Genomic DNA, 27,637 nt, shown 5'->3' on the forward strand with positions numbered 1-27,637 from the left:
GTTCTCCCTCAGTATGCACCGTTGCCAAAGTTTGTCGTGCCGAGACAGCACGTGATGATCGGGTGTGATAAGCTCTACGTTCTTCTACGACGGGTGTAAGCCAGTTTTGCACACGCAGAATACTCAGGTTAAACTTGATGAGCCTAGCATATGCAGATATGGCCTCGGAACACTGGAGATCGAAAGGTCGAGCGTGAATCATATAGAAGATATGATCAACATAGTGATGTTCACCATTGAAAACTACTCCATCTCACGTGATGATCGGACATGGTGTAGTTGATATGGATCACGTGATCACTTAGATGATTAGAGGGATGTCTATCTAAGTGGGAGTTCTTAAGTAATATGATTAATTGAACTTTAATTTTTCATGAACTTAGTCCTGGTAGTATTAGCATATCTATGTTGCAGATCAATAGCTCGCGTTTAGCTCCCCTATTTTATTTTTGATATGTTCCTAGAGAAAACTGAGTTGAAAGATGTTAGTAGCAATAATGCGGATTGGATCCATGATCTGAGGATTATCCTCATTGCTGCACAGAAGAATTGTGTCCTTAATGCACCACTAGGTGACAGACCTATTGTAGGAGCAGATGTAGACGTTATGAACGTTTGGCTAGCTCAGTATGATGACTACTTGATAGTTTAGTGCACCATGCTTAACGGCTTAGAATCGGGACTTCAAAGATGTTTTGAACGTCATGGACCATATGAGATGTTCCAGGAGTTGAAGTTAGTATTTCAATCAAATACCCAAGTTGAGAGATATGAAGTCTCCAACAAATTCTATAGCTAAAAGATGGAGGAGAATAACTCAAGCAGTGAGGATGTTCTCAGATTGTTTGGGTACTACAATCGCTTGAATCAAGTGGTAGTTAATCTTCTAGATAAGATAGTGATTGACATAATTCTCTAGTCACCATCACCAAGTTGGTAGAACTTCGTGATGACTATAGTACGCAAGGGATGACGAAAACGATTCCCAAGCTTTTCATGATGATGAAATCGATGAAGGTAGAAATCAAGAAAGAGCATCAAGTGTTGATGATTAACAGGACCACTAGTTTCAAGAAAAGGGCGAAGGGAAAGAAAGGGAACTTCATGTAGAATGGCAAGCAAGTTGTTACTTCCGTGAAGAAGCCCAAAGCTAGACTAAAGCCTGAAACTGAGTGCTTCTACTGCAAAGGAAATGGTCACTGGAAGCGGAAATGCCCTGAATATTTGATAAGAAGGATGGCAAAGTGAACAATGGTATATTTGATATACAGGTTATTGATGTGTACCTTACTAGTGTTTATAGTAGCCCCTGGGTATTTGATACTTGTTCGGTTGCTGAAAGTTAGTAACTCGAAATAGGAGTTACAGAATAAACAGAGACTAGTTGAGGATGAAGTGACGATGTGTGTTGGAAGTAGTTCCAAGATTGATTTGATTATTATCGCACACTCCCTATACTTTCGGGATTAGTGTTGAACCTAAGTAAGTGTTATTTGGTGTTTTGCGTTGAGCAAGAATATGATTTGATCATGTTTATTGCAATACAGTTATTCATATAAGTTAGAGAATAATTGTTGTTCTGTTTACATGAATAAAACCATCTATGGTCATACACCCAATGAAAATGGTTTGTTGGATCTCGATCGTAGTAATACACATATTCACAATATTGAAGCTAAAAGATGCAAAGTTAATAATGATAGTGCAACTTATTTGTGGCACTGCCGTTTAGGTCATATTGGTGTAAAGCGCATGAAGAAACTCCATGCTGATGGGATTTTGGAATCACTTGATGCTTGCGAACCATGCCTTATGGGCAAGATGACTAAGACTCCGTTCTCCGGAACAATGGAGCGAGCAACTGACTCATGGGAAATAATACATACTGATGTATGCGATCCGATGAGTGTTGAGGCTCGCGGCGGGTATCGTCATTTTCTGACCTTCACAGATGATTTGAGCAGATATGGATATATCTACTTAATGAAACATAAGTCTAAAACATTTGAAAAGTTCATATAATTTCAGAGTGAAGTGGAAAATCATCGTAACAAGAAAATAAAGTTTCTACGATCTGATCGTGGAGGAGAATATTTGAGTTACGAGTTTGGTCTTCACTTGAAACAATGCAGAATAGTTTCGCAACTCACGCCATCTGGAACACCACAGCGTAATGGTGTGTCCGAACATCGTAACTGTACTATATTATATATGGTGCAATCTATGATGTCTCTTACCGATTTACCACTATCGTTTTGGGGCTATGCATTAGAGGCAGCTGCATTCACGTTAAATAGGTCACCATCTAAATCCGTTAAGATGACACAACATGAACTGTGGTTTGGCAAGAAACCAAAGTTTTCGTTTCTTAAAGTTTGGAGTTGTGATGCTTATGTGAAAAAGTTTCAACCTGATAAGCTTGAACCCAAATCGGAGAAATGCGTCTTCATAGGATACCCAAAGGAGACTATTGGGTACACCTTCTAATCACAGATCCGATGGCAAGATATTCGTTGCTAAGAATGGATCCTTTCTAGAGAAAAAGTTTCACTCTAAAGAAGTGAGTGGGAGGAAAATAGAACTTGATGAGGTAATAGTACCTTCTCCCGAATTGGAAAATAGTTCATCATTGAAATCAGTTCCAGTGATGCCTACACCAATTAGTGAGGAAGATTAATGATGATGATCATGAAACTTCAGATCAAGTTACTATCAAACCTCGTATGTCAATCAGAGCACGGTCCGCACCAGAGTGGTACGGTAATCCTATTCTAGAGGTCATGTTGCTTGACCATAACGAACCTATGAACGATGAGGAAGCGATGATGAGCCCAGATTCCACAAAATGGTTTAAGCCCATGAAATCTAAGATGGGATCCATGTATGAGAACAAAGTATGGACTTTGTTGACTTGCCCAATGATCGGCAAGCCATTGAGAATAAATGGATCTTCAAGAGGAAGACGGACACTGATAGTAGTGTTACTATCTGCGAAGCTCGAATTGTCGCAAAAATGTTTTCAACAAGTTCAAAGTGTTGACTACGATGAGATTTTCTCACTCGTAGAGATTCTTAAGTCTGTCCAAATCATGTTAGCAATTGCCACATTTGATGAAATCTGGCAAATGAATATCAAAACTGCATTCCTGAATGGATTTCTGGAAGAAGAGTTGTATATCATGCAACAAGAAGGTTTTAACGATCCAAAGGGTGCTAACAAAATGTGGAAGCTCCAGCGATCCATCTATGGACTGGTGCAAGCATCTCGGAGTTGGAATATACGCTTTGATGAGTTGATCAAAGCATATAGTTTTATACAGACTTGCGGTGAAGCCTGTATTTACAAGAAAGTGAGTGGGAGCTCTGTAGCATTTCTCATATTATATGTGGATGACATATTGCTGATTGGAAATGATATAGAATTTCTGGATAACATAAAAGGATACTTTAATAAAAGTTTTTCAAAGAAAGGCCTCGGTGAAGCTACTTACATATTGAGCATCAAGATCTATAGAGATAGATCAAGACGCTTGATAAGTTTTTCAATGAGTACATACCTTGACAAAATTTTGAAGTAGTTCAAAATGAAATAGTCAAAGAAGGAGTTCTTGCCTGTGTTGCAAGGTATGAAGTTGAGTAAGACTCAAAACCCGACCACGACAGAAGATAGAGAGAGAATGAAAGTCATTCCCTATGCCTCAACCATAGGTTCTATAAAGTATGCCATGCTGTGTATCAGACCTATTGTGTACCCTGCCCTGAGTTTGGCAAGGGAGTACAATAGTGATCTAGGAGTAGAAGGAGAGTGCATCTACATACCCTTGTAGATCGCTAAGCGGAAGCGTTCAAGTGAACGGGGTTGATGGAGTCGTACTCGTCGTGATTCAAATCACCGATGATCAAGTGCCGAACGCACGGCACCTCCGCGTTCAACACACGTACAGCCCGATGACGTCTCCCACGCCTTGATCCAGCAAGGAGAGAGGGAGAGGTTGAGGAAGACTCCATCCAACAGCAGCACAACGGCGTGGTGGTGGTGGAGGAGCGTGGCAATCCCGCAGGGCTTCGCCAAGCACCGCGGGAGAGGAGGAGGACTTGGGAGAGGGGAAGGGCTGCGCCAGAACTTCGTCTATAGCTCCCATGCGCCTCTCCACTATATATAGGGGTGGAGGGGATGGTGTCTTGCCCTCCAAGTCCATTGGGGCGTTGGCCAAGGTGGGAGGAAAGAAATCTCATTATTTCCTTCCCCACCGATTGTTATCCCCCTTTTTTTAGGGATCTTGATCTTATCCCTTCGGGATATGATCTTATTCCTTCTAAGGGGGGATCTTGGTGCACCTTGACCAGGGGTGTGGGGCCTTGCCCCCACTACCCACTTCCATGTGGGTCCCCCCATGCAGGTGGGCCCCACTCCGGAACCTTCTAGAACCTTCCCGGTACAATACCGAAAAATCCCGAACATTTTCCGGTGGCCAAAATAGGACTTCCCATATATAAATCTTTACCTCCGGACCATTCCGGAACTCCTCGTGACGTCCGGGATCTCATCCGGGACTCCGAACAACATTCGGTAACCACATACAAACTTCCTTTATAACCCTAGCGTCATCGAACCTTAAGTGTGTAGACCCTACGGGTTCGGGAGACATGTAGACATGACCGAGACGTTCTCCGGTCAATAACCAACAGCGGGATCTGGATACCCATGATGGCTCCCACATGTTCCACGATGATCTCATCGGATGAACCACGATGTCAAGGACTTAATCAATCCCGTATTCAATTCCCTTTGTCTATCGGTATGTTACTTGCCCGAGATTCGATCGTCGGTATCCAATACCTTGTTCAATCTCGTTACCGGCAAGTCACTTTACACGTTCCGTAACACATCATCCCGTGATCAACTCCTTGGTCACATTGCGCATATGATGATGTCCTACCGAGTGGGCCCAGAGATACCTCTCCGTTTACACGGGGTGACAAATCCCAGTCTCGATCCGCATAAAACAATAGATACTTTCGGAGATACCTGTAGTGCACCTTTATAGTCACCCAGTTACGTTGTGACGTTTGATACACCCAAAGCAGTCCTACGGTATCCAGGAGTTACACGCTCTCATGGTCGAAGGAAGAGATACTTGACATTGGCAAAGCTCTAGCAAATGAATTACACGATCTTTTGTGCTAGTCTTAGGATTGGGTCTTGTCCATCACATCATTCTCCTAATGATGTGATCCCGTTATCAACGACATCCAATGTCCATAGCCAGGAAACCATGACTATCTGTTGATCACAACGAGCTAGTCAACTAGAGGCTCACTAGGGACATATTGTGGTCTATGTATTCACATGTGTATTACGATTTCCGGATAATACAGTTATAGCATGAATAAAAGACAATTATCATGAACAAGGAAATATAATAATAATACTTTTATTATTGCCTCTAGGGCATATTTCCAACAGTCTCCCACTTGCACTAGAGTCAATAATCTAGTTCACATCGCCATGTGATTAACACTCACAGGTCACATCGCCATGTGACTAATACCCAAGAGTTTACTAGAGTCAGTAGTCTAGTTCACATCACTATGTGATTAACACTCAATGAGTTTTATGTTTGATCATGTTGCTTGTGAGAGAGGTTTTAGTCAACGGGTCTGAACCTTTCAGATCCGTGTGTGCTTTACAAATCTCTATGTCATCTCCTAGATGCAGCTACCACGCTCTATTTGGAGCTATTCCAAACAACTGTTCTACTTGGAGCTTATTCTAAATTATTGCTCCATTATATGTATCCGGTCTCTCTACTCAGAGCTATCCGGATAGGTGTCAAGCTTGCATCGTCGTAACCTTTACGACGAACTCTTTTACCACCTATATAATCGAGAAAATTCCTTAGTCCACTAGTTACTAAGGATAACTTTGACCGCTGTCCTGTGAGACATTCTTGGATCACTCTTGTACCCCTTGACTGACTCATGGCAAGGCACACTTCAGGTGCGGTACACAGCATAGCATACTGAAGAGCCTACGTCTTAAGCATAGGGGACGACCTTCGTCCTTTCTCTCTATTCTGCCGTGGTCGAGCTTTAAGTCTTAACTTCGTACCTTACAACTCAGGCAAGAACTCCTTCTTTGACTGGTCCATCTTGAACACCTTCAAAATCATGTCAAGGTATGTGCTCATTTGAAAGTATTATTAAGCATTTTGATCTATCCTTATAGATCTTGATGCTCAATGTTCAAGTAGCTTAATGCAGGCTTTCCATTGAAAAACACTTTCAAAATAACCCTATATGCTTTCCAGAAATTCTACGTCATTTCTGATCAACAATATGTCAACAACATATACTCATCAGAAATTCTATAGTGCTCCCACTCACTTCTTTGGAAATACAAGTTTCTCATAAACTTTGTACAAACCCAAAATTTTTGATCATCATCAAAGCATACATTCCAACTCCGAGATGCTCACTCCAGTCCTTAGAAGGATTGCTGGAGCTTTGCATACTTATTAGCATCTTTCGGGATTGACAAAACCTTCCGGTTGTATCACATACAACCTTTCCTCATTAAAATCGTCGAGGAAACAATGTTTTGACATCCTATCTGCAAGATTTCATAAATAATGCAGTAATCGCTAATATAATTCCAACAGACTCTTAGCATCGCTACGAGTGAGAAAATCTCATCGTAGTCAACTCCTTGAACTTGTCGGAAAACATCTTAACGACAAGTCGAGCTTTCTTAATGGTGACATTTACCATCATTGTCCGTCTTCCTTTTGAAATCCATCTGTACTCATTAGCCTTACGACCATCGAGCCGTTCTGCCAAAGTCTACACTTTGTTTTCATACATGGATCCTCTCTCGGATTTTATGGCCTCAAGCCATTTATCGGAATCCGGGCCCACCATCGCTTCTCCATAGCTCGTAGGTTCATTGTTGTCTAGCAACATGACCTTCAAGACAGGATTACGTACCACTCTGAAGTAGTACGCATCCTTGTCATCCTACGAGGTTTGGGAGTGACTTGATCCGAAGTTTCATGATCAATATCATAAGCTTCCACTTCAATTGGTGTAGGTGCCACAGGAACAACTCCCTGTGCCCTGTCACACACTAGTTGAAGAGACGGTTCAATAACCTCATCAAGTCTCCACCATCCTCCCACTCAATTCTTTTGAGAGAAACTTTTCCTCGAGAAAGGACCCGATTCTAGAAACAATCCATATTGCTTTCGGATCTGAATTAGGAGGTATACCCAACTGTTTTGGGTTTCCTATGAAGATGCATTTTATCCGCTTTGGGTTCGAGCTTATCAACCTGAAACTTTTTCATATAAGCGTCGCAGCCCCAAACTTTTAAGAAACGACAACTTAGGTTTCTCTAAACCATAATTCATACGGTGTCATCTCATCGGAATTACGTGGTGCCCTATTTAAAGTGAATGTGGTTGTCTCTAATGCCTAACCCATGAACGATAGTGGTAATTCGATAAGAGACATCATGGTACGCACCATATCCAATAGGGTGCAACTATGATGTTCGGACACACCATCACATTATGGTGTTCCAGGCGGTATTAATTGCGAAACAATTTCCACAATGTCTTAATTGTGTGCCAAAACTCGTAACTCAGATATTCATCTCTATGATCATATCATAGACATTTTATCCTCTTGTCACAATGATCTGCTACTTCACTCTGAAATTACTTGAACCATTCAATAATTCAGACTTGTGTTTCATCAAGTAAATATACTCAACATTTACTCGAATCATCTGTGAAGTAAGAACATAATGATATTCACTGCATGCCTCAGCACTCATTCGACTGCACACATCAAAATGTGTTACTTCCAACAAGTTGCTATCTTGTTCCATCTTACTGAAAATGAGGCTTTTCAGTCATCTTGCCCATGTGGTATGATTTGCATATCTCAAGTGATTCAAAATCAAGTGAGTCCGAACGATCCATTTGCATGGAGTTTCTTCATGCATATACACCAATAGACATGGTTCGCATGTCTCAAACTTTTCAAAAACGAGTGAGTCCAAAGATCCATCAACATGGAGCTTCTTCATGCGTTTTATACCATTATGACTTACATGGCAGTGCCACAAGTAAGTGGTACTATCATTACTATCTTATATCTTTTGGCATGAAAATGTGTATCACTACGACCGAGATTCAATAAACCATTCCTTTAGGTGCAAGACCATTGAAGGTATTATTCAAAAATAGAGTAACCATTATTCTCCTTAAATGAATAACCGTATTGCGATAGACATAATCCAATCATGTCTATGCTCAACGCAAACACCAATCTCGGTGGTAGAGGGAGCGTGCGATGCTTGATCATATCAACCTTGGAAACACTTCCAACATATATCGTCAGCTCACCTTTAGCTAGTCTCCGTTTATTCCGTAGCTTTTATTTCGAGTTACTAACACTTAGCAACCGAACCGGTATCCAATACCCTGGTGCTACTAGGAGTACTAGTAAAGTACACATTAACATAATGTATATCCAATATACTTCTATCGACCTTGCCAGCCTTCTCATCTACCAAGTATCTAGGGTAATGCTGCTCCAGTGGTTGTTCCCCTTATTACAGAAGCACTTAGTCTCGGGTTTGGGTTCAACCTTGGGTTTGTTCACTAGAGCAGCAGCTGAATTGCCGTTTCATGAAGTATCCCTTTGTTCCCTTGCCCTTCTTGAAACTAGTGGTTTCACCAACCATCAACAATTGATGCTCCTTCTTGATTTCTACTTTCGCGGTGTCAAACATCATGAATATTTCAAGGATCATCATATCTATCCCTGATATGTTATAGTTAATCACGAAGCTCTAGCAGCTTGGTGGCAATGACTTTGGGGAAACATCACTATCTCATCTGGAGGATCAACTCCCACTCGATTCAAGTGATTGTTGTGCTCAGACAATCTGAGCACAAGCTCAACGATTGAGCTTTTCTCCCTTAGTTTGCAGGCTAAGAAAATCGTCGGAGGTCTTATACCTCTTGACGTGGGCACGAGCCTGAAATCCCAATTTCAGCCCTCGAAACATCTCATATGTTCCGCGACGTTTCGGAAAACGTCTTTGGTGCCTCTACTTAAACCATTTAATTGAACTATCACGTAGTTATCAAAACGTGTATGTCCGATGTTCGCAACATCGACAAACGACGTTGGGGTTCAGCACACTGAGCGGTGCATTAAGGACATAAGCTTTCTACTGATCGCATAATCGCTACTATCAACTTTCAACTATATTTTCTCTAGGAACATATCTAAACAGTGGAACTAAAGCGCGAGCTTACGACATAATTTGCAAAAGGTCTTTTGACTATGTTCAGGATAATTAAGTTCATCTTATGAACTCCCACTTAGATAGACATCCCTCTGGTCATCTAAGTGATCACATGATCCGAGTCAACTAGGCCGTGTCCGATCATCACGTGAGACGGACTAGTCATCATCGGTGAACATCTTCATGTTGATCGTATCTACCATATGACTCATGCTCGACCTTTCGGTCTCCGTGTTCCGAGGCCATGTCTGCAGATGCTAGGCTCGTCAAGTTAACCCTAAGTGTTTTCGCTGTGTAAAATTGTCTTACACCCGTTGTATGTGAACGTAAGAATCCATCACACCCGATCATCATGTGGTGCTTAGAAGCGACGAACTGTAGCAACGGTGCACAGTTAGGGGAGAACACTTCTTGAAATTTTGTAAGGGAACATCTTATTTACTACCGTCGTCCTAAGCAAACAAGATGCATAAACATGATAAACATCACATGCAATCAAATAGTGACATGATATGGCCAATATCATTTTGCTCCTTTTGATCTTCATCTTCGGGGCTCCATGATCATCATCGTCACCGGCACGACACCATGATCTCCATCATCATGATCTCCATCATCGTGTCTTCATGAAGTTGTCACGCCAACGACTACTTCTACTTCTATGACTAACGCGTTTAGCAATAAAGTAAAGTAGTTTACATGGCGTTCTTCAATGACACGCAGGTCATACAATAAATAAAGACAACTCCTATGGCTCCTGCCGGTTGTCATACTCATCGACATGCAAGTCGTGAATCCTATTACAAGAACATGATCAATCTCATACATCACATATCATTCATCACATTCTTCTTGGCCATATCACATCACATAGCATACCCTGCAAAAACAAGTTAGACGTCCTCTAATTGTTGTTGCATGTTTTACGTGGCTGCTATGGGTTTCTAGCAAGAACGTTTCTTACCTACGCAAGACCACAACGTGATATGCCAATTGCTATTTACCCTTCATAAGGACCCTTTTCATCGAATCCGTTCCGACTAAAGTGGGAGAGACTGGCACCCGCTAGCCACCTTATGCACCAAGTGCATGTCAATCGGTGGAACCTGTCTCACGTAAGAGTACGTGTAAGGTCGGTCCGGGCCGCTTCATCCCACAATACCGTCGAAACAAGATTGGACTAGTAACGGTAAGCATATTGAACAACATCAACGCCCACAACTACTTTGTGTTCTACTCGTGCAAAGAATCTACGCAATAGACCTAGCTCATGATGCCACTGTTGGGGAACGTAGCAGAAATTCAAAATTTTCCTTACGCGTCACCAAGATCTATCTATGGAGAAACCAGCTACGAGTAGAAGGAGAGTGCATCTACATACCCTTGTAGATCGCTAAGCGGAAGCGTTCAAGTGAACGGGGTTGATGGAGTCGTACTCGTCGTGATTCAAATCACCGATGATCAAGTGCCGAACGCACGGCACCTCCGCGTTCAACACACGTACAGCCCGATGACGTCTCCCACGCCTTGATCCAGCAAGGAGAGAGGGAGAGGTTGAGGAAGACTCCATCCAACAGCAGCACAACGGCGTGGTGGTGGTGGAGGAGCGTGGCAATCCCGCAGGGCTTCGCCAAGCACCGCGGGAGAGGAGGAGGACTTGGGAGAGGGGAAGGGCTGCGCCAGAACTTCGTCTATAGCTCCCATGCGCCTCTCCACTATATATAGGGGTGGAGGGGCTGGTTTCTTGCCCTCCAAGTCCATTGGGGCGTTGGCCAAGGTGGGAGGAAAGAAATCTCATTATTTCCTTCCCCACCGATTGTTATCCCCCTTTTTTAGGGATCTTGATCTTATCCCTTCGGGATATGATCTTATTCCTTCTAAGGGGGATCTTGGTGCGCCTTGACCAGGGGTGTGGGGCCTTGCCCCCACTACCCACGTCCATGTGGGTCCCCCCATGCAGGTGGGCCCCACTCCGGAACCTTCTAGAACCTTCCCGGTACAATACCGAAAAATCCCGAACATTTTCCGGTGGCCAAAATAGGACTTCCCATATATAAATCTTTACCTCCGGACCATTCCGGAACTCCTCGTGACATCCGGGATCTCATCCGGGACTCCGAACAAAATTCGGTAACCACATACAAACTTCCTTTATAACCCTAGCGTCATCGAACCTTAAGTGTGTAGACCCTACGGGTTCGGGAGACATGTAGAGATGACCGAGACGTTCTCCGGTCAATAACCAACAGCGGGATCTGGATACCCATGATGGCTCCCACATGTTCCACGATGATCTCATCGGATGAACCACGATGTCAAGGACTTAATCAATCCCGTATTCAATTCCCTTTGTCTATCGGTATGTTACTTGCCCGAGATTCGATCGTCGGTATCCAATACCTTGTTCAATCTCGTTACCGGCAAGTCACTTTACTCGTTCCGTAACACATCATCCCGTGATCAACTCCTTGGTCACATTGCGCATATGATGATGTCCTACCGAGTGGGCCCAGAGATACCTCTCCGTTTACACGGGGTGACAAATCCCAGTCTCGATCCGCATAAAACAATAGATACTTTCGGAGATACCTGTAGTGCACCTTTATAGTCACCCAGTTACGTTGTGACGTTTGATACACCCAAAGCACTCCTACGGTATCCAGGAGTTACACGCTCTCATGGTCGAAGGAAGAGATACTTGACATTGGCAAACCTCTAGCAAATGAACTACACGATCTTTTGTGCTAGTCTTAGGATTGGGTCTTGTCCATCACATCATTCTCCTAATGATGTGATCCCGTTATCAACGACATCCAATGTCCATAGCCAGGAAACCATGACTATCTGTTGATCACAACGAGCTAGTCAACTAGAGGCTCACTAGGGACATATTGTGGTCTATGTATTCACACGTGTATTACGATTTCCGGATAATACAGTTATAGCATGAATAAAAGACAATTATCATGAACAAGGAAATATAATAATAATACTTTTATTATTGCCTCTAGGGCATATTTCCAACAAAATCACATGGCGATGTGAACTAGATTATTGACTCCAGTGCAAGTGGGAGACTGGAGGAAATATGCCCTAGAGGCAATAATAAAGTTATTATTTATTTCCTTATTTCATGATAAATGTTTATTATTCATGCTAGAATTGTATTAACCGGAAACATAATACATGTGTGAATACATAGACAAACAGAGTGTCACTGGTATGCCTCTACTTGACTAGCTCGTTGAATCAAAGATGGTTAAGTTTCCTAGCCATAGACATGAGTTGTCATTTGATTAACGGGATCACATCATTAGGAGAATGATGTGATTGACTTGACCCATTCCGTTAGCTTAGCACTTGATCGCTTAGTATGTTGCTATTGCTTTCTTCATGACTTATACATGTTCCTATGACTATGAGATTATGCAACTCCCGTTTACCGGAGAAACACTTTGTGTGCTACCAAACATCACAACATAACTGGGTGATTATAAAGGTGCTCTACATGTGTCTCCGAAGGTACTTGTTGAGTTGGCGTATTTCGAGATTAGGATTTGTCACTCCGATTGTCGGAGAGGTATCTCTGGGCCCTCTCGGTAATGCACATCACTATAAGCCTTGCAAGCAATGTGACTAATGAGTTAGTTGTGAGATGATGCATTACATAACGAGTAAAGAGACTTGCCAGTAACGAGATTGAGCTAGGTATTGAGATATCGACGATCGAATCTCGGGCAAGTAACATACCGATGACAAAGGGAACAATGTATGTTGTTATGCGGTTTGACCGATAAAGATCTTCGTAGAATATGTGGGAGCCAATATGAGCATCTAGGTTCCGCTATTGGTTATTGACCGGAGATGTGTCTCGGTCATGTCTGCATAGTTCTCGAACCCGTAGGGTCCGCACGCTTAAAGTTCGGTGACGATCGGTATTATGAGTTTTGTGTTCTGATGTACCGAAGGTAGTTCGGAGTCCCTGATGTGATCACGGACATGACGAGGAGTCTCGAAATGGTCGAGACGTAAAGATCGACATATTGGACGACTATGTTCGGACACCGAAAAGGTTCCGGAAGTTTCGAACATATATTGGAGTACCGGGGGTTACGGGAACCCCCCCCCCCCGGAGGCATAATGGGCCTACATGGGCCTTAGTGGAAATAGAGGGCAGCTAGGGGAGTATGGGGCGCGCCCCCCAAGGCCCAAACCGAATTGGTTTACGGTAAGGGGGGCCGGCCCCCTCTATCCTTCTCCACCTCTCCCTTTCCTTCCCCTCTCCTACTAGGACTAGGAAAGAGGGGGCAAACCTACTTGGAGTAGGATTGCCCCCCCTTGGGCGCGCCTCTCCCCTTGGCCGGCCCTCTCCTCCTCCCCTCCTTTATATACAGGGGTAGGGGGTATCCCATAGACAGACAATGGATCATTGATCCCTTAGCCATGTGCGGTGCCCCCCTTCACCATAATCCACCTCGATCATATCGTAGCGGTGCTTAGGCGAAGCCCTGCATCGGTAGCATCATCATCACCGTCACCACGCCGTCGTGCTGACGAAACTCTCCTATGGAGCTTTGCTGGATCGGAGCTCGCGGGACGTCATCGAGCTGAACGTGTGCTGAACTCAGAGGTGTCGTACGTTCGGTACTTGGATTGGTCGGGTCGTGAAGACGTACGACTACATCAACCGCGTTGTTCTAACGCTTTCGCTTTCGGTCTACGAGGGTTCGTGGACAACACTCTCCCCTCTCGTTGTTATGCATCACCATGATCTTGCGTGTGCGTAGGATTTTTTTTGAAATCACTACGTTCCCCAACAGGCATCGTTGTTGAGAAGTTCCAGGCCACTATCTGCTACCTCCGGGGGAAACCCTAGATCAGTAGATCGGATGACGGCGGCATTATTGTGTCGTTTCCCTCTTGTGGCGTCATTCTTGAAGGTGTACACGGGGTCGAGGGACCAGTGGACGGAATAATTGGTGGAGTGGTGATTCATCCTGCACATTAATGGTGGCGATTCTCGACGGCGTGGTGCAGTGGAGACTCGGTGCCCGATGTGTGGCGTGGGTGGTGTCATTATGAGGCGTCGTGATGGTGTCGATGGCAGAGAGGCGGGGCAAGGTGGTGCAGCAGTACATCACTGAAGATGGATTGGTGGCAGGTGTCTGCGGCGGCCTCATACCCAGCAGGGGTCCTGGTTGAGAAGTGCGCCGGACTGGTAGGTGCCCCATATCCGACAGGCGTCCTAATTGGGACCTCAAGACTTAGATGTTTAGGTTTGGCTGCGATGTCTGTTTGGTATTAGGCCCAGACTATCGGTGCCCCTTCATCAATTGCATAGAAGTAGCGACAATTGTTGTTTAGATGGTGGCTTTAGTCTTACTACTGTATGACTTTGTAAGGTCTTGTGAGAATAATTAATAAAATGGCTGTATGCATCGTCCAGATGCAGAGGCCGGGGTCTTCAAACTTTTTTAAAAAAATTAAAATTTTTGGTAAACACTAGCTCTTATATGTACGAGCACACCGATCGATTCGTGGCAACAAGGCGATCGACTCATTGCAACAAGTCGATCGATCGCCATGGCGGCGCTGGACGAGATCGCCATAGCGTGAAAGCCTATCCATGCGTCACGGCGCTGGACCAGGAGCAGCTGGAGGCGGCTATCGACCGGATCCTGGAGCAAAGCCACCCTGACAACCTCGGCCGTCGTGACGGCAGAAAGCCTCGCCATGAGCTGGCCATTGCTTTGATATTTGGCGCGGATCACCTGAGTGTAAAGGAGGAACTAGACGTGAGACTAGAACGTGCCAGGGACCAAGCCGATCTACTCACAAAGGGCTATATATCTCGAGGTTTCCGACGACTACTGGGCCGGCAGAAATCGAGGCGGAGGGCAAGGAGGTATGGAAGAACATGAGATTCCCCGCAGCTCTCTTCGACATGGATGACCCTGAGCACCAAGGAGGAGGAGCAATAGAAGCAGCAGTAGAAGAAGAAGATGGAGAAGGAGCAACAGAAGGAGGAGCACAAGAAGCAGGACAAGGGCAAGGAGAAGAAGATCTCCACCACAAGGTTTACCAACGCTATGGAGAAGAAGGACAAGGAGAAGAAGAAGACTATGGTGATGAAGCAGAGGTCCAACGGAGGATTTGGGTCAAGGTGAAGCTATCGACTTTTCCCGAGGCCGTAGTGCTAGAACCACATGAGCTGGAGGCCGCCATCGACAGGATCCTCAACCCAGTGCCTGCAGACGATTATTCCACTCACATGACATGTGCCGACATCAATTTGGTTTTGGCCTATAAGACAAAGGATCTAGTCGATGACAATATGCATCTGGAGGAGTTCCAGGCTATGGTCCGCCGTGACTTGATCACCCGGGGGTATGTCGAGGTGGACCAAGAGTACTGGGCCAAGATGGAGCCATGTTTTGCCAGGTCTGATCCCGGGATTTACAACTCTTCTGATACTCAAAACGAGGAGTACAATGATGGTCCTGTTGATCTAGATGAACATGAGGACGATGATTCTTTTGAACAGCAGGAAGATGAAGACAATTAATGATCCTCTTGAACAGGGGCAGGAGCAGGATGACGATCCTATCGAATCTAGCTATGTGACAGAGGATTCCTTAATTCGGTAGTTTGTCTCCATCTAATTAATTTTGTTTTCTGTCCATTGTATTTTTAACTACAATAGATGAATCACCACCTATTTTGTCAGACAAGTGAGACAATAAAGTCAATGTTTTAGGCCCTAAAAAAACAATAATGCTAAACATACAAAGAGTTACACGCAACTACATGCTGACTAGAATTTTTTCCATCTACTAACCAATCACAAACTTGCCCCTCCCTGATTTTCAGAAGGGGTGGGCCGCCTCCCCATCTATTGACAAATCAAATTAACCCTCTTTGGCCCTGTTTGGATCATGGGGTTAGAGCTAGTTTGGGTTAGTTGGAGGCTCAAATAATCCAAAAGTATCCAAACATGAAGGGTTAGGGTGGGTTAGTTCCATCTAACCCAACTATCCCGGTGGAGATGTGCTTATTTGGGTTAGAGTGGGTTAGAAAATAACTCTAACTCTAACTGTGTTAGAGTATCCAAACAAGGCCTTTGTAAAATCTTGTAACTTGTTTGTACGTGTAGCATTACTAAAAAAATGTATTACGCTATGTGATCTAGCCATCTACTCCCTCCGTTCCAAAATAGATGACCCAACTTTGTACTGAAGTTAGTACAAAGTTAAGTCATCTATTTTGGAACGGAGGGAGTAGTAGGTATTGTAGTCCCTGTATCGGAAGAGAAATAAGATAAGAAAATTTACAAAATGAATAAGAAACATGTTCAAACTTACATCCGTAATTGTTCAGTCATATACATCATTGATCTAAAGAATATTAACTGCCCCCGCGTCGTCCGGGTGGGTGACACGGGGGGCGAGTCGATCTACATTTCTCGGGGCATCCTCCGTGCGCCCATCCCTCGCCGCCGCCGCTGGTCAGCTCTGGCAGGCCGACCCTTGCAACCTGCGGCGGCGGTGGTGGCGGGGCTCCGTCCCTGATGCGTTTCAGACAGCGTGAGGCCTTGTGCGACTAGTAACTTGATGCAATGGAAGTGCTGGTTGCAATGGCGGCATGGATTTGCAGTAATGGAGGCCTCGCTGCAACACCTGCGTGCCTCTACCTCTCCCTGGCATCGCCGTCACTCATGCGGCGGGCGCTCCATGCGGCAGAGGAAAGGGAGCCGCTGCTGTCCTGCATCCTGTCCTGGAGAGCCGGTTCACGGTAGCCCGACGCGGTTGGTGGGGCCCCTCTCCTACAAAGGGGCTGGATGGGATGTGCTGGTGAACAAGTAATGGTTGCCGCACTCGTCGCCTGCGCCGCCGGCAAGGAGGTGTTGTGCCGTGGATCTGGGCTTTCGTGGGCAAAGACGATGGAGCTTGTGGCTACCCATGGTGGTGTTGTCGAATTCAGATCAGCCATCAGCTGCCCCTCAGAAGATAGTACATGGCCTCTTGAGCATCCCATCGGGATTTCAGTGGTGCGAGTGACCTTCCTCTTCCATCAGTGTCTATCGTGTTGTGGTGAGCAGCTCTTGTAGCGGTTCAGTTGCCTGCTCATGTGTGCATGCTCACCCGCCGTCAGGTCAGTGCGTGTTTGCAGCCTATGGGCTCGTGGCAAGTGGAGCAGATAGCACATGACGAATTCGATTGGGTGGTCCATGGAGTACTCGGGCTTGTGCTCAAAGGGGAAACCCTAGGACTAGCCTCTTATCGGTTATGCCTAGCAATGGCGGCGCCTTTGGCATCGTTACCCTGATGAAAAATAGGAGGAAAATCGGCCCGCTACAACCACTCACTCATGTACGTCCTCCCCTCTATTCCCTCTATACACTGGATTTATTTCTATGAGGTTAATCAAAGTATTTGTTTTTTAGAGGAGAGAGGGGTTGATGGAGGATGAGGAATTGATTAACGGTAAATAGAATCGACAATACCATCTAATGTCTATAAGTATTCTAAAGATATTTGTTAGACATGATTGATGCTAAACCATTATAATGTGGAGGCAACACACAAACATTTTACTAGTATACGTAGTATTCGAGTGAGTTCATGCATAATTTTATTAAAACATGTTTTTTTCTTCATAAACTCCGTGACATGTGGAAATTACTTCTGCCTCTGCCACTGTTCCAACAGACTGCACTTGCGCATTTGCTGTGTGTGGGGATTTAATCGCAGACAAGAGTTGTCAGTGTATCTTCCTGCTTGGTGGTGAACCGGTAGGACGCGTAGGAGAGCGTGGCGTTGGACCAGCTGCGGTGGATGAGCTCCGCCTTGGCCTCCGGCCCGGCTGCACCGAGCGCGACGTGCAGCTGGTAGAAGTGGTCTGGCGCGGGTGCGCCACCTTGGCGAACGGCGCCCTCTCCTCGTACCGCTTCACGTCGTCGTGCCGTCCGTTGAGTAAAGACTCTCTGAGCCAGGCGTCGAACTCGGCCACCCACTCCGGCACGGGCTCGTCGCTGGTGGGCGCGAACGTCCGCAGGATCCGGCGCAGGTTGTGTGTGGCGCTGCCGGAGCCGACGATGAGCACGCCGTCGTCCCGGAGCGGCGCTAGCGCCTTGCCAAGGTCGTAGTAGTACGCGCCGTCGCGGTCCGTCTGCACCGAGAGCTGGCACACCGGGATGTTGGCCTCCGGGTACATGAGCATCAGCGGCACCCAGGCGCTGTGGTCGAGCCCGCGGCCGTGGTCCTCGCTCACCGGCCCGAACCCGGCGTCCTCCAGGAGCTTCTTGGTCCTAATGGCCACGTCCGGCGCGCCCGGCACAGGGTACGTCAGCTGCATATGTGTGGTAGCAACGTCACCTCGTGACAGATTTGCAGCTAGCTAGCGGATTCGTATATAGGTAGGGACTACGATAGAATTAATTAAGGCGACCTTGTACATCTGCTCTGGGAAGAGATGGTGTCGTTGGTGCCGCGGATGACGTTGACGGCCGGGGTGTCCGTCTCCCAGTGGCCGGACACGATGAGGATGGCGCGCGGCGGCTGCGGCCCGGCGAGACCGGCCCGCTCCCACGACTCGAGGAAGTGGCGCGCCGGCAACGAGTCGTCGATGGAGAGCGTGGGTGAGCCGTGGGAGATGTAGAACGTGTCCATGGCCATCGTCAAGGATCGATGATGCTCCCGACCTGCTGTTTAAATAATCTCGTTGCCCGTGTAACGCACACCATCGCCCAAGTGCACAGCTGAACGGTGCTACCTCGGCGGTTTGGGGCCTGGTTTGGTGGCCAGAACTTGTCCGGCGCGTTGTGTTGGTCTGTGGTCAAGCTCCTTCTTGTGCCAACATGGGCCTAGGGATGCCTGGTGCTATCAGACCTTTGGTAGAGGCCACCGTTGCTTTAAAGGAATAATGTTTCGTACGGCGGCACTATGTAAACCTTTGATTCAAAGGAATCTAGCAAAGGAAAAAATTAAGGAAAAATAATCTCAGTTTCAGAGGAAAAACACAAGAATTTGATAACCCACTTAGACCTTTCTCTTAATTTTTTATGCACGAAGAACGAGACTGAGATCCTTAGTGCAACAATAAGGCCTCCTTTGGTTTAAACGAAAAGTGAAGGGAACACATAAGAACAGAAATCTTTCTTATGGTGGCACATTCAAGGCCTTGTTTCAAAGAAATGTAACAAAGAAAAAATGGAGGAAATTTTTCCTTTCGTCACAATTTTAGAAGGAAAAAACATAGAAAATTTTACAATTAACTCGGGGCTCTTTTCAAATTCCTACACACGAGGAACGAGACTAAGATCCTTCCTAGTATAATAACATGTTAAGTATTGATTTCCATCAGGTTTTACTTTGATTTGACTCTCTTCACTGGGATTCTTATGTTTTCCTATTCCTGTGAACCAAACACTCAATTTTGCAAAAGGCATACTTTTCCCAATCCTTTGTTTTATACATGCATTCCTCAAATGTACCCAAGAACAAACATATGATTGTACGACCCATATTGATGGACTAGTCCACGAACTTTTGCCACTCAAATTTCCATCATTTCCATTTAAAAATGGCTAGAATAAAACTTAATGACTTAAAAATAGGAAACGAACCCTATAAATGCCAAATTCTAACATGAAACATGTAGATGTATGTTGAGTGTAGAAAAAAAATTGCAAGGTCAAATGACGAAGCTACTGTCACATGGCCTTCAATCATCATGCATTCCCTTTGAAAACCTCATTTGTCTCTCTAATATGTTCCGGTTTCTAAGCACCTTACATCACCACTTCAGTGAAATCGGTTGAAATTTTAACCATAAAATATTGCGGACATTTCTTGACACCATGCCAGGTTCAGGTTTTTCAAATCATAATTTCATTTTGTGCGATTTAAAATCTAATAAGTTCCATGTATGTGGTCGACTCTTGCCACTCAGCCCAATTATTGTTTGTGGCCTAAAAATATACCCAAAAACATTCATATGATTTTCAACCCATTTTTGTGGACTACTCCATGCAGTTGCAGTTCAAATTTCCATTATATCCATTTAATGCCTAGAAATCCACCTAAGGACTCCGGAAAGAAGGATTGAATCATAAAAAAAATACCAAATTTCAACATGGAACATAAATTTTTTGTGAAGGTCAAATGACGAAGCAACTGTCATTGGCCTTCAATCATCACGCATTCCCTTTGAATGCCAGGTTTGATTTCTAAGCAGCTTACATGATAAGTTTTGTGAAGTCGGCTAAAATTTTAATTACAACATATTGAGGTCATTTCATGACACCATCCTAGGTTTCGGGCTTTTCCAGTCATATTTGTATATTTTACATTTCGAAATCCAATAAGCTTCATGTTTGTGGTCGACTCTTGTCATTCAGCTGGTTTAAATTTACCTTCATTTTTTGGGGAGGGCTAACCATATGGTCAAGAATATCAATATGATTTTTGAACACATTTTGCAGGACTATTCCAGGTACTTACGGTTCAAGTTTCTATTATATACGTTAAATGCCTAGAAATCTACTAACATCTTAAAAAGAAGAAACGAACCCTGGAAAATGCCCATTTTTAACTTAAACATTTAATGGTTTATGATCAGTGTAGAAATGTTTTGAAGGTCAAACGACGTAGTAACTGCCGTTTCACCTTCAATCATCACACATTCTCTTCGAAAACCATGCTTGTTCCTATGAGATGCTTTGGATTCGAAGCATCTTACAGCACAATTGTGTGCGATTGGTAGCAATTTTAGCGACAACATATTGAGTTGACTGCATGATACCATGTCAAGCCTATTGTACATGAGTCATAAAGATATATGATACTGCTAAATGGTATTGAACCATAGAATATGTATGGGGTGGAGGAAGGAGTAATTGTTGCTAGCTATGACTAACAAATTTAAAAAGTAAACGAGCGCCCTTACATGCATACGCTTACTAGTAGTGATAGATAATCACCCGCAAAAAAGTGGTGATAGATATAAACGAGAGCCTGTACATGCTAAATAAACTCCCAGGCCACGCAACTCTCAGGCCCCCCCGTTGCCCCCATCTCGGGCGAACCGGGCGGCTCCGCAAACCCTAGCCGCCAGGGTCACTACCACCTCCCTCCCTTCCCTCCGCCGCCGCCGGAGGACGCCGCCGGGCTAAGCTCGGGGGCCGACGGCGGTGGCGGAGGCTCTCCTCCCTGGATCGCGTCGGAGGGGGTGGGGCGGTGTTAGAGTTTGAGCTGTTCATCTTATGTAATCTTAACCTATCTCTATCTCTTTCTCCTCCCGTAGCTATCCCATCTCCTAAACCGAACCAGGTCGGTATTATATCTGGACTTGTACGCTACGGCAAGGCACGTTCGCCCCAATATAAATACATACGATGCGGCTCCCTCAAGGAGTAGGAACGCTTATACCAAATCTTACATGGTATCCGAGCTAGCCTCTTCCCTATCATCTAGCGACACAACAAACAACCAGAACCCTAGCGCCCTTCCTTTGTCATCATCATGAGCTCCAGCTTCGTCGGCCTCAACCTCGGCGCTCCTCCAACAGAGAAGCTCGCGAGGGGGAATTACCTCCTATGGAAGGCGCAAGTTCTGCCGGCCCTGCGAGGCGCGCAGGTGACCGGTCTTCTCGACGGCAGTGATGCAGCGCCGCCGAAAACAGTGGAGGTCGCCAAGGCGGACAAGACCACGGCCATCGAGCCGAATCCACTGTATGGTCCATGGATTGCCAAAGATCAGCAGGTCCTAAGTTATCCGCTGAATTCGCTCACTCCAGAAATCCTCGCGCAAGTTATTGGTAAGGAAAGTACCCTTGATCTATGGACCGCCCTTACCACGATCTTTGCTGCGCAGTCGCAATCGCGAATAACAAACTTGAGGATCGCCATCTCCAACACCAAGAAGGGCAACATGTCCAGCAATGCCTTCATCGCCAAGATGAAGAGCCTTGGAGACGAGCTTGCGGCAGCAGGTCGTCCGGTGACAGATGGAGAGATGGTGGACTACATCCTCGCCGGACTCGATAGGGATTACGATCCCATCGTCGCAGCAGTTGGCGCCATCAAAAACTCCATCACGGTTGATGATCTTTTCTCACAGATTTCCGCCTTCGATCAGAGGATGGAGATGCTAGGCGACGGACTAGGCTTTCGTTTGTCAGCCAACGTCGTGTACAGGGGGCGCGGCTAATAACGGGGCAGAGGAGGCCGCGGACGAAGAGGGCGTGGTCATTCTGACCGTGCTCCTTCTCCTCCTGTTCGTAATGGTGGAAACAGCGGCTACCAGCAACGTCAACGCCAGCCGCCACCATAGCAGTATCAGCAGCAGCATGAGGATGATTACCCCGAGTGCCAGATATGTTACAAATACCATGCTGGCGGCGCCAGGGACTGCTGGGATCAGTACATGGAAGAACGTCAGGAAAAGAAGAAGGTTAACCTCGTCACCAACTCATATGGTATCGACACTAACTGGTATGCAGATTCGGGAGCTACCGAGCATATCACAGGAGAGCTTGACAAGTTGACGATGCGGGAGAAGTATCATGGAGGTGATCAAGTACACACGGCAAGTGGAGCTGGTATGGATATTACTCACATTGGTAACTCAATTGTTAAAACCCCTCAGAAATTTTTTTGTCTAAACAATGTCTTACATATCCCTCATGCATCGAAAAATCTTGTCTCTGTTCATCGTTTTATACTTGACAATAATGTTCTCATCATATTCTATCCTTATTCTTTTGTGATTAAGGATTTGGCAACGAGGAGAGTTATCCTTAGAGGAAGATGCGAGGGAGGTCTTTATCCAATCATATCATCTTCTTCACCGGAGTCAAATAAACAAGCTTGGAGTGTCACCAAACCATCTTCAGAGAAGTGGCATCGACGCTTGGGTCATCCATCTTCAGTCATACTTCAACATGTCATTAGCAAAAATAAACTTCCTTTTGTGTCTAGTATTGAGTCAGTTTGTGTGACGCCCCCGATTCAATCGTACACTAATCATACATGCAAACATGTACGATCAAGATCAGGGACTCACGGGAAGATATCACAACACAACTCTATAAATAAAATAAGTCATACAAGCATCATATTACAACCCAGGGGCCCCGAGGGCTCGAATACAAGAGCTCGATCATAGACGAGTCAGCGGAAGCAACAATATCTGAGTACAGACATAAGTTAAACAAGTTTGCCTTAAGAAGGCTAGCACAAACTGGGATACAGATCGAAAGAGGCGCAGGCCTCCTGCCTGGGATCCTCCTAAACTACTCCTGGTCGCCGTCAGCGGGCTGCACGTAGTAGTAGGCACCTCCGGTGTAGTAGGAGTTGTCGTCGACGGTGGCGTCTGGATCCTGGGCTCCAACATCTGGTTGCGACAACCAGGTAGAAGGGATATGGGGAAAAGAGGGAGAAAGCAACCATGAGTACTCATCCAAAGTACTCGCAAGCAAGGAGCTACACTACATATGCATGGGTAAATGTGTAAAGGGCCATATCGGTGGACTGAACTGCAGAAAGCCAGAATAAGAGGGGGATAGCTAATCCTGTCGAAGACTACGCTTCTGGCCACCTCCATCTTGCAGCATGTAGAAGAGAGTAGACTGAAGTCCTTGAAGTAGCATCGCATAGCATAACCCTAACCGATGATCCTCCCCTCGTCGCCCTGTGAGAGAGCGATCACCGGTAGTATCTGGCACTTGGAAGGGTGTGCTTTATTAAGTATCCGGTTCTAGTTGTCATAAGATTAAGGTACAACTCCAAGTCGTCCTGTTACCGAAGATCACGGCTATTCAAATAGATTAACTTCCCTGCAGGGGTGCACCACATAACCCAACACGCTCGATCCCATTTGGCCGGACACACTTTTCTAGGTCATGCCTGGCCTCGTAAGATCAACACGTCGCAGCCCTACCTAGGCACAACAGAGAGTTCAGCACGCCGGTCTAAATCCTATGGCGCAGGGGTCTGTGCCCATCGCCCTTTGCACACCTGCATGTTGCGAACGCCGCCGGAAGCAGAACTAGCCCCCTTAATACAAGAGCAGGCTTACGGTCCAATCCGGCGCGCACCACTCAGTCGCTGACGTCACGAAGGCTTCGGCTGATACCACGATGTCGAGTGCCCATAACTATCCCCTCGTAGATGGTTAGTGCGTATAGGCCAGTAGCCAGACTCAGATCAAATACCAAGATCTCGTTAAACGTGTTAAGTATCCGCGAACACCGACCAAGGCCAGGCCCACCTCTCTCCTAGGTGGTCACAACCTGCCCTGCCGCTTCGCCACAAAGATCCACACAGAGGGCCGTTGGGACAAAGGTCCTTTCAGCCCCCAATCTGTGAATCACTCGCGGGTGCTCCACAAGCCGACCCGTCTTTAGTCACCACATGTATCCTGTATAAAGTATATAGTATATACCCGTGATCACCTCCCGAGTGATCACGGCCCGGTAATATAGCATGGCAGACGGACAAGAATGTATGGCCACTGATGATAAACTAGCATCCTATACTAAGCATTAGGATTGCAGGTAAAGGTATCAACAGTAGTGGCAAGGACAGGCTATGCATCAGAATAGGATTAACGGAAAGCAGCAACATGTTACACTACTCTAATGCAAGCAGTAGGGAGAAGAGTAGGCAATATCTGGTGATCAAAGGGGTGGGCTTGCCTGGTTGCTCTGGCAAGAGAGAGGGGTCGTCAACACTGTAGTCGTACTGGGTAGCAGCGGCGTCGGTCTCGGTGTCTAGCGAGAGAAGAGGGGGAAGAAACAATAAATATAATGCAAACATATGCATAATGATGCATGACATGACAAAACGTGATGCTAGGTGTGCCCTAACGCGGTACGAGGTGGTACCGGTGAAGGGGGGAAACATCCGGAAAAGTATTCCCGGTGTTTCGCGTTTTCGGACAGATGAAATGGAGGGGGGAAAGTTGCATGTTCGCTATGCTAGGGATGCGTGGCGGACGAACGGGCTACGTATCCGGATTCGTCTCGTCGTTCTGAGCAACTTTCATGTTGAAAATAATTTAATCCGAGTTACGGATTAAAAGATATGATTTTCTAAAGATTTTACTAATTTCTGGAATTTAATTAATTATTTAATTTAATTCGAAATTTGGATTTATGACATCAGCATGATGTCATGCTGATGTCACCAGTCAACAGTGGTTGACTGGGTCAACTGATGCGTGGGTCCAGTGGGACCCACCTGTCATACTCTGTTAGGTTAAATATGGTTTAATTATCTCCTTAGGCTAATCTAATCAGGATTAATTAGTTTAATTAATTCTTTAGTTAATTAATTAATTTACTTAATTAATCAAGATTAATTAGGTTAATTAATTAATAATTTTATTTACTTATTTTATTTTATTTTTAAATCCGTTCTGGGGGTGGGTGCCCCCTTCGTCATAGACACAGAGGGGGTTTGGGGCCCAGCTGTCAAAAGGCCCCTGTGGCCTTAGCGGGCACGGGCGTGGGGCGCAGCCCGAGCGGGCGGGCAAGCCCGGCAGGGCGCGGGAGCTGGGCGCGGGGAGCAGGGGCATGCGGTGGGGTGCACCCAGGCGGGCGCTGCTAGGCGGCATCGCGCAAGCACAGCAAGCAGCCGCAGGAGCAGCGTGCGAGGCTGCAGGCGAGGCTGGGGAGCGATGCGGGCAGCAGAGAAGCAACGGCAGGATCGGCCGAGCGCGGCCGGCAGCGCGCGACGGCAATCAGCGTGGCCACGGTGGCTGGTACGAGCGGTGAGGCAAGGCTGTGGCGGGAGCGGGGCGTGAGGCACGGGAGAGAGGGGGTGGAGGCCGAGCCTCACCGTAGATGTAGGGTCAGGGCAGCAGGGCTCGGGATGGTCGACGGCGACGATTGGGCGACGAGGAGGCAGGCCGTTGAGGTGGTCCGGCGATCCAATCGGGGGCGCGGAGGAGGGGAGAGGGGGAGGCTTGCGGAGGGAGGCGAGGCGAAGGCAGCAGGGCGGCGCCGGCGACGGGCGCCGTTGTCGAGGTCGCGGGCGGGGCGGGATCAGGGCAATCCCGATTCAGATCGAGGAGGAGCGGGCGACGTGGGGAGCGAGCGAGTGGGGGAGTGGGGATTTAGGGTTTCGGTCGACGGGGGGGTTATGGGGGAGTGGGAGGGGGGGGGGCGTCCTGGACCGGCCAGGCTAGCAACTGGGCCGACTGGCCCAGTGGGGGGGTTCTCTTTCTCCTTTTTTTTGCTAGTTTTGTTTTTCTGTTTTGTATTTTCTTTTTCTTTTGTTTAATTTATTTCCTTTCTGTTTTAGCTTAGTTTCCTTTTATTTTTGATTTAGCAAAATACCAAAATGGCACCTAATTTGATGTTACCAAATATGCCACTACCACATTAACTAGCTACCTAATCTAAAATAGTTGTGTAATTATTTATTATTTAAAAGTATTTAATTAATAATTTTTGCTACTATTTTAGTTATCTTATAGCATTTAAACGCTGTATAAAAGTATGGTGCTTCACCATAATCACCTATGCATTATTTGGCACAACTCGAACAATTTGGTTTTAATATTTGAAAACTTCTATTATTTGCCTTTAATTGAATTTGAATTTGAATCGATCTCGAACTAACATGAGATTAGCGATAGTAATCGAAGTGACGTGGCATCATTAGCAGAGAATTACTGTAGCTTAATTATCCGGGCGTCACAATTCTCCTCCACTACAAGAAATCTCGTCCCGAGATTTAAGAGGGGAGTAAGGGGGAAAGTTCTGGTTACGATATTCTAACGGATCTTCTCGGTCTTGGTTGCTCTTCTCTAAAAGGTCGATCCACTACGTTGATGTCTTCATTCCTCTGCTCCAGGTCATCATGATGAAGCCGTCATCCTTTTCTTCAAGATCTCCATCGTACTTATGGGAAAGATAAGGGAGGGAGACTCGGGAAGGACGGAGCTCAAGACAAGCTAGGTACCTGGGGGCTATCTCAGTGAACAAGGAATAGAGGCATCTCTTGAGATGAAATTCAAGAGATTCATCGAGAGCAAGGCAAGAAGGTGCACTAAGAAATTTCAAGCGGATAGGCAATCGTTTGTTGCCTGAAACAGAGTGTGAAAGGTGTTCAGAGCAATGAACAAAAATGTTGCATCCGATACCGGAATGAAATATGGCAGGGAAGTTAGCTCGTGAATTACATATGAAACCAAGCATAAGGGATAACTTTGGCGACAGGGGGTGAATAAGAGAGTCAGGTTTCGATCCTGTGGAACTGTGGGTTATGGGCCCACCATGTGGTTAAAAGTAGGAAGGGCGTTGACATCT

At 45.9% G+C, this 27,637-nt stretch overlaps 1 pseudogene; it reads right to left on the bottom strand.

Annotated features, from left to right (window-relative positions):
* Positions 1-18,050: 18,050 nt before the first annotated feature.
* Positions 18,051-18,999, bottom strand: LOC123129930 (extradiol ring-cleavage dioxygenase-like; annotated as a pseudogene).
* Between the last annotated feature and the right edge of the window lie 8,638 nt (positions 19,000-27,637).

The sequence above is a fragment of the Triticum aestivum genome, chromosome 6A (genome assembly GCF_018294505.1).
Source record: "Triticum aestivum cultivar Chinese Spring chromosome 6A, IWGSC CS RefSeq v2.1, whole genome shotgun sequence".
Classification (NCBI taxonomy): Eukaryota; Viridiplantae; Streptophyta; class Magnoliopsida; order Poales; family Poaceae; genus Triticum; species Triticum aestivum.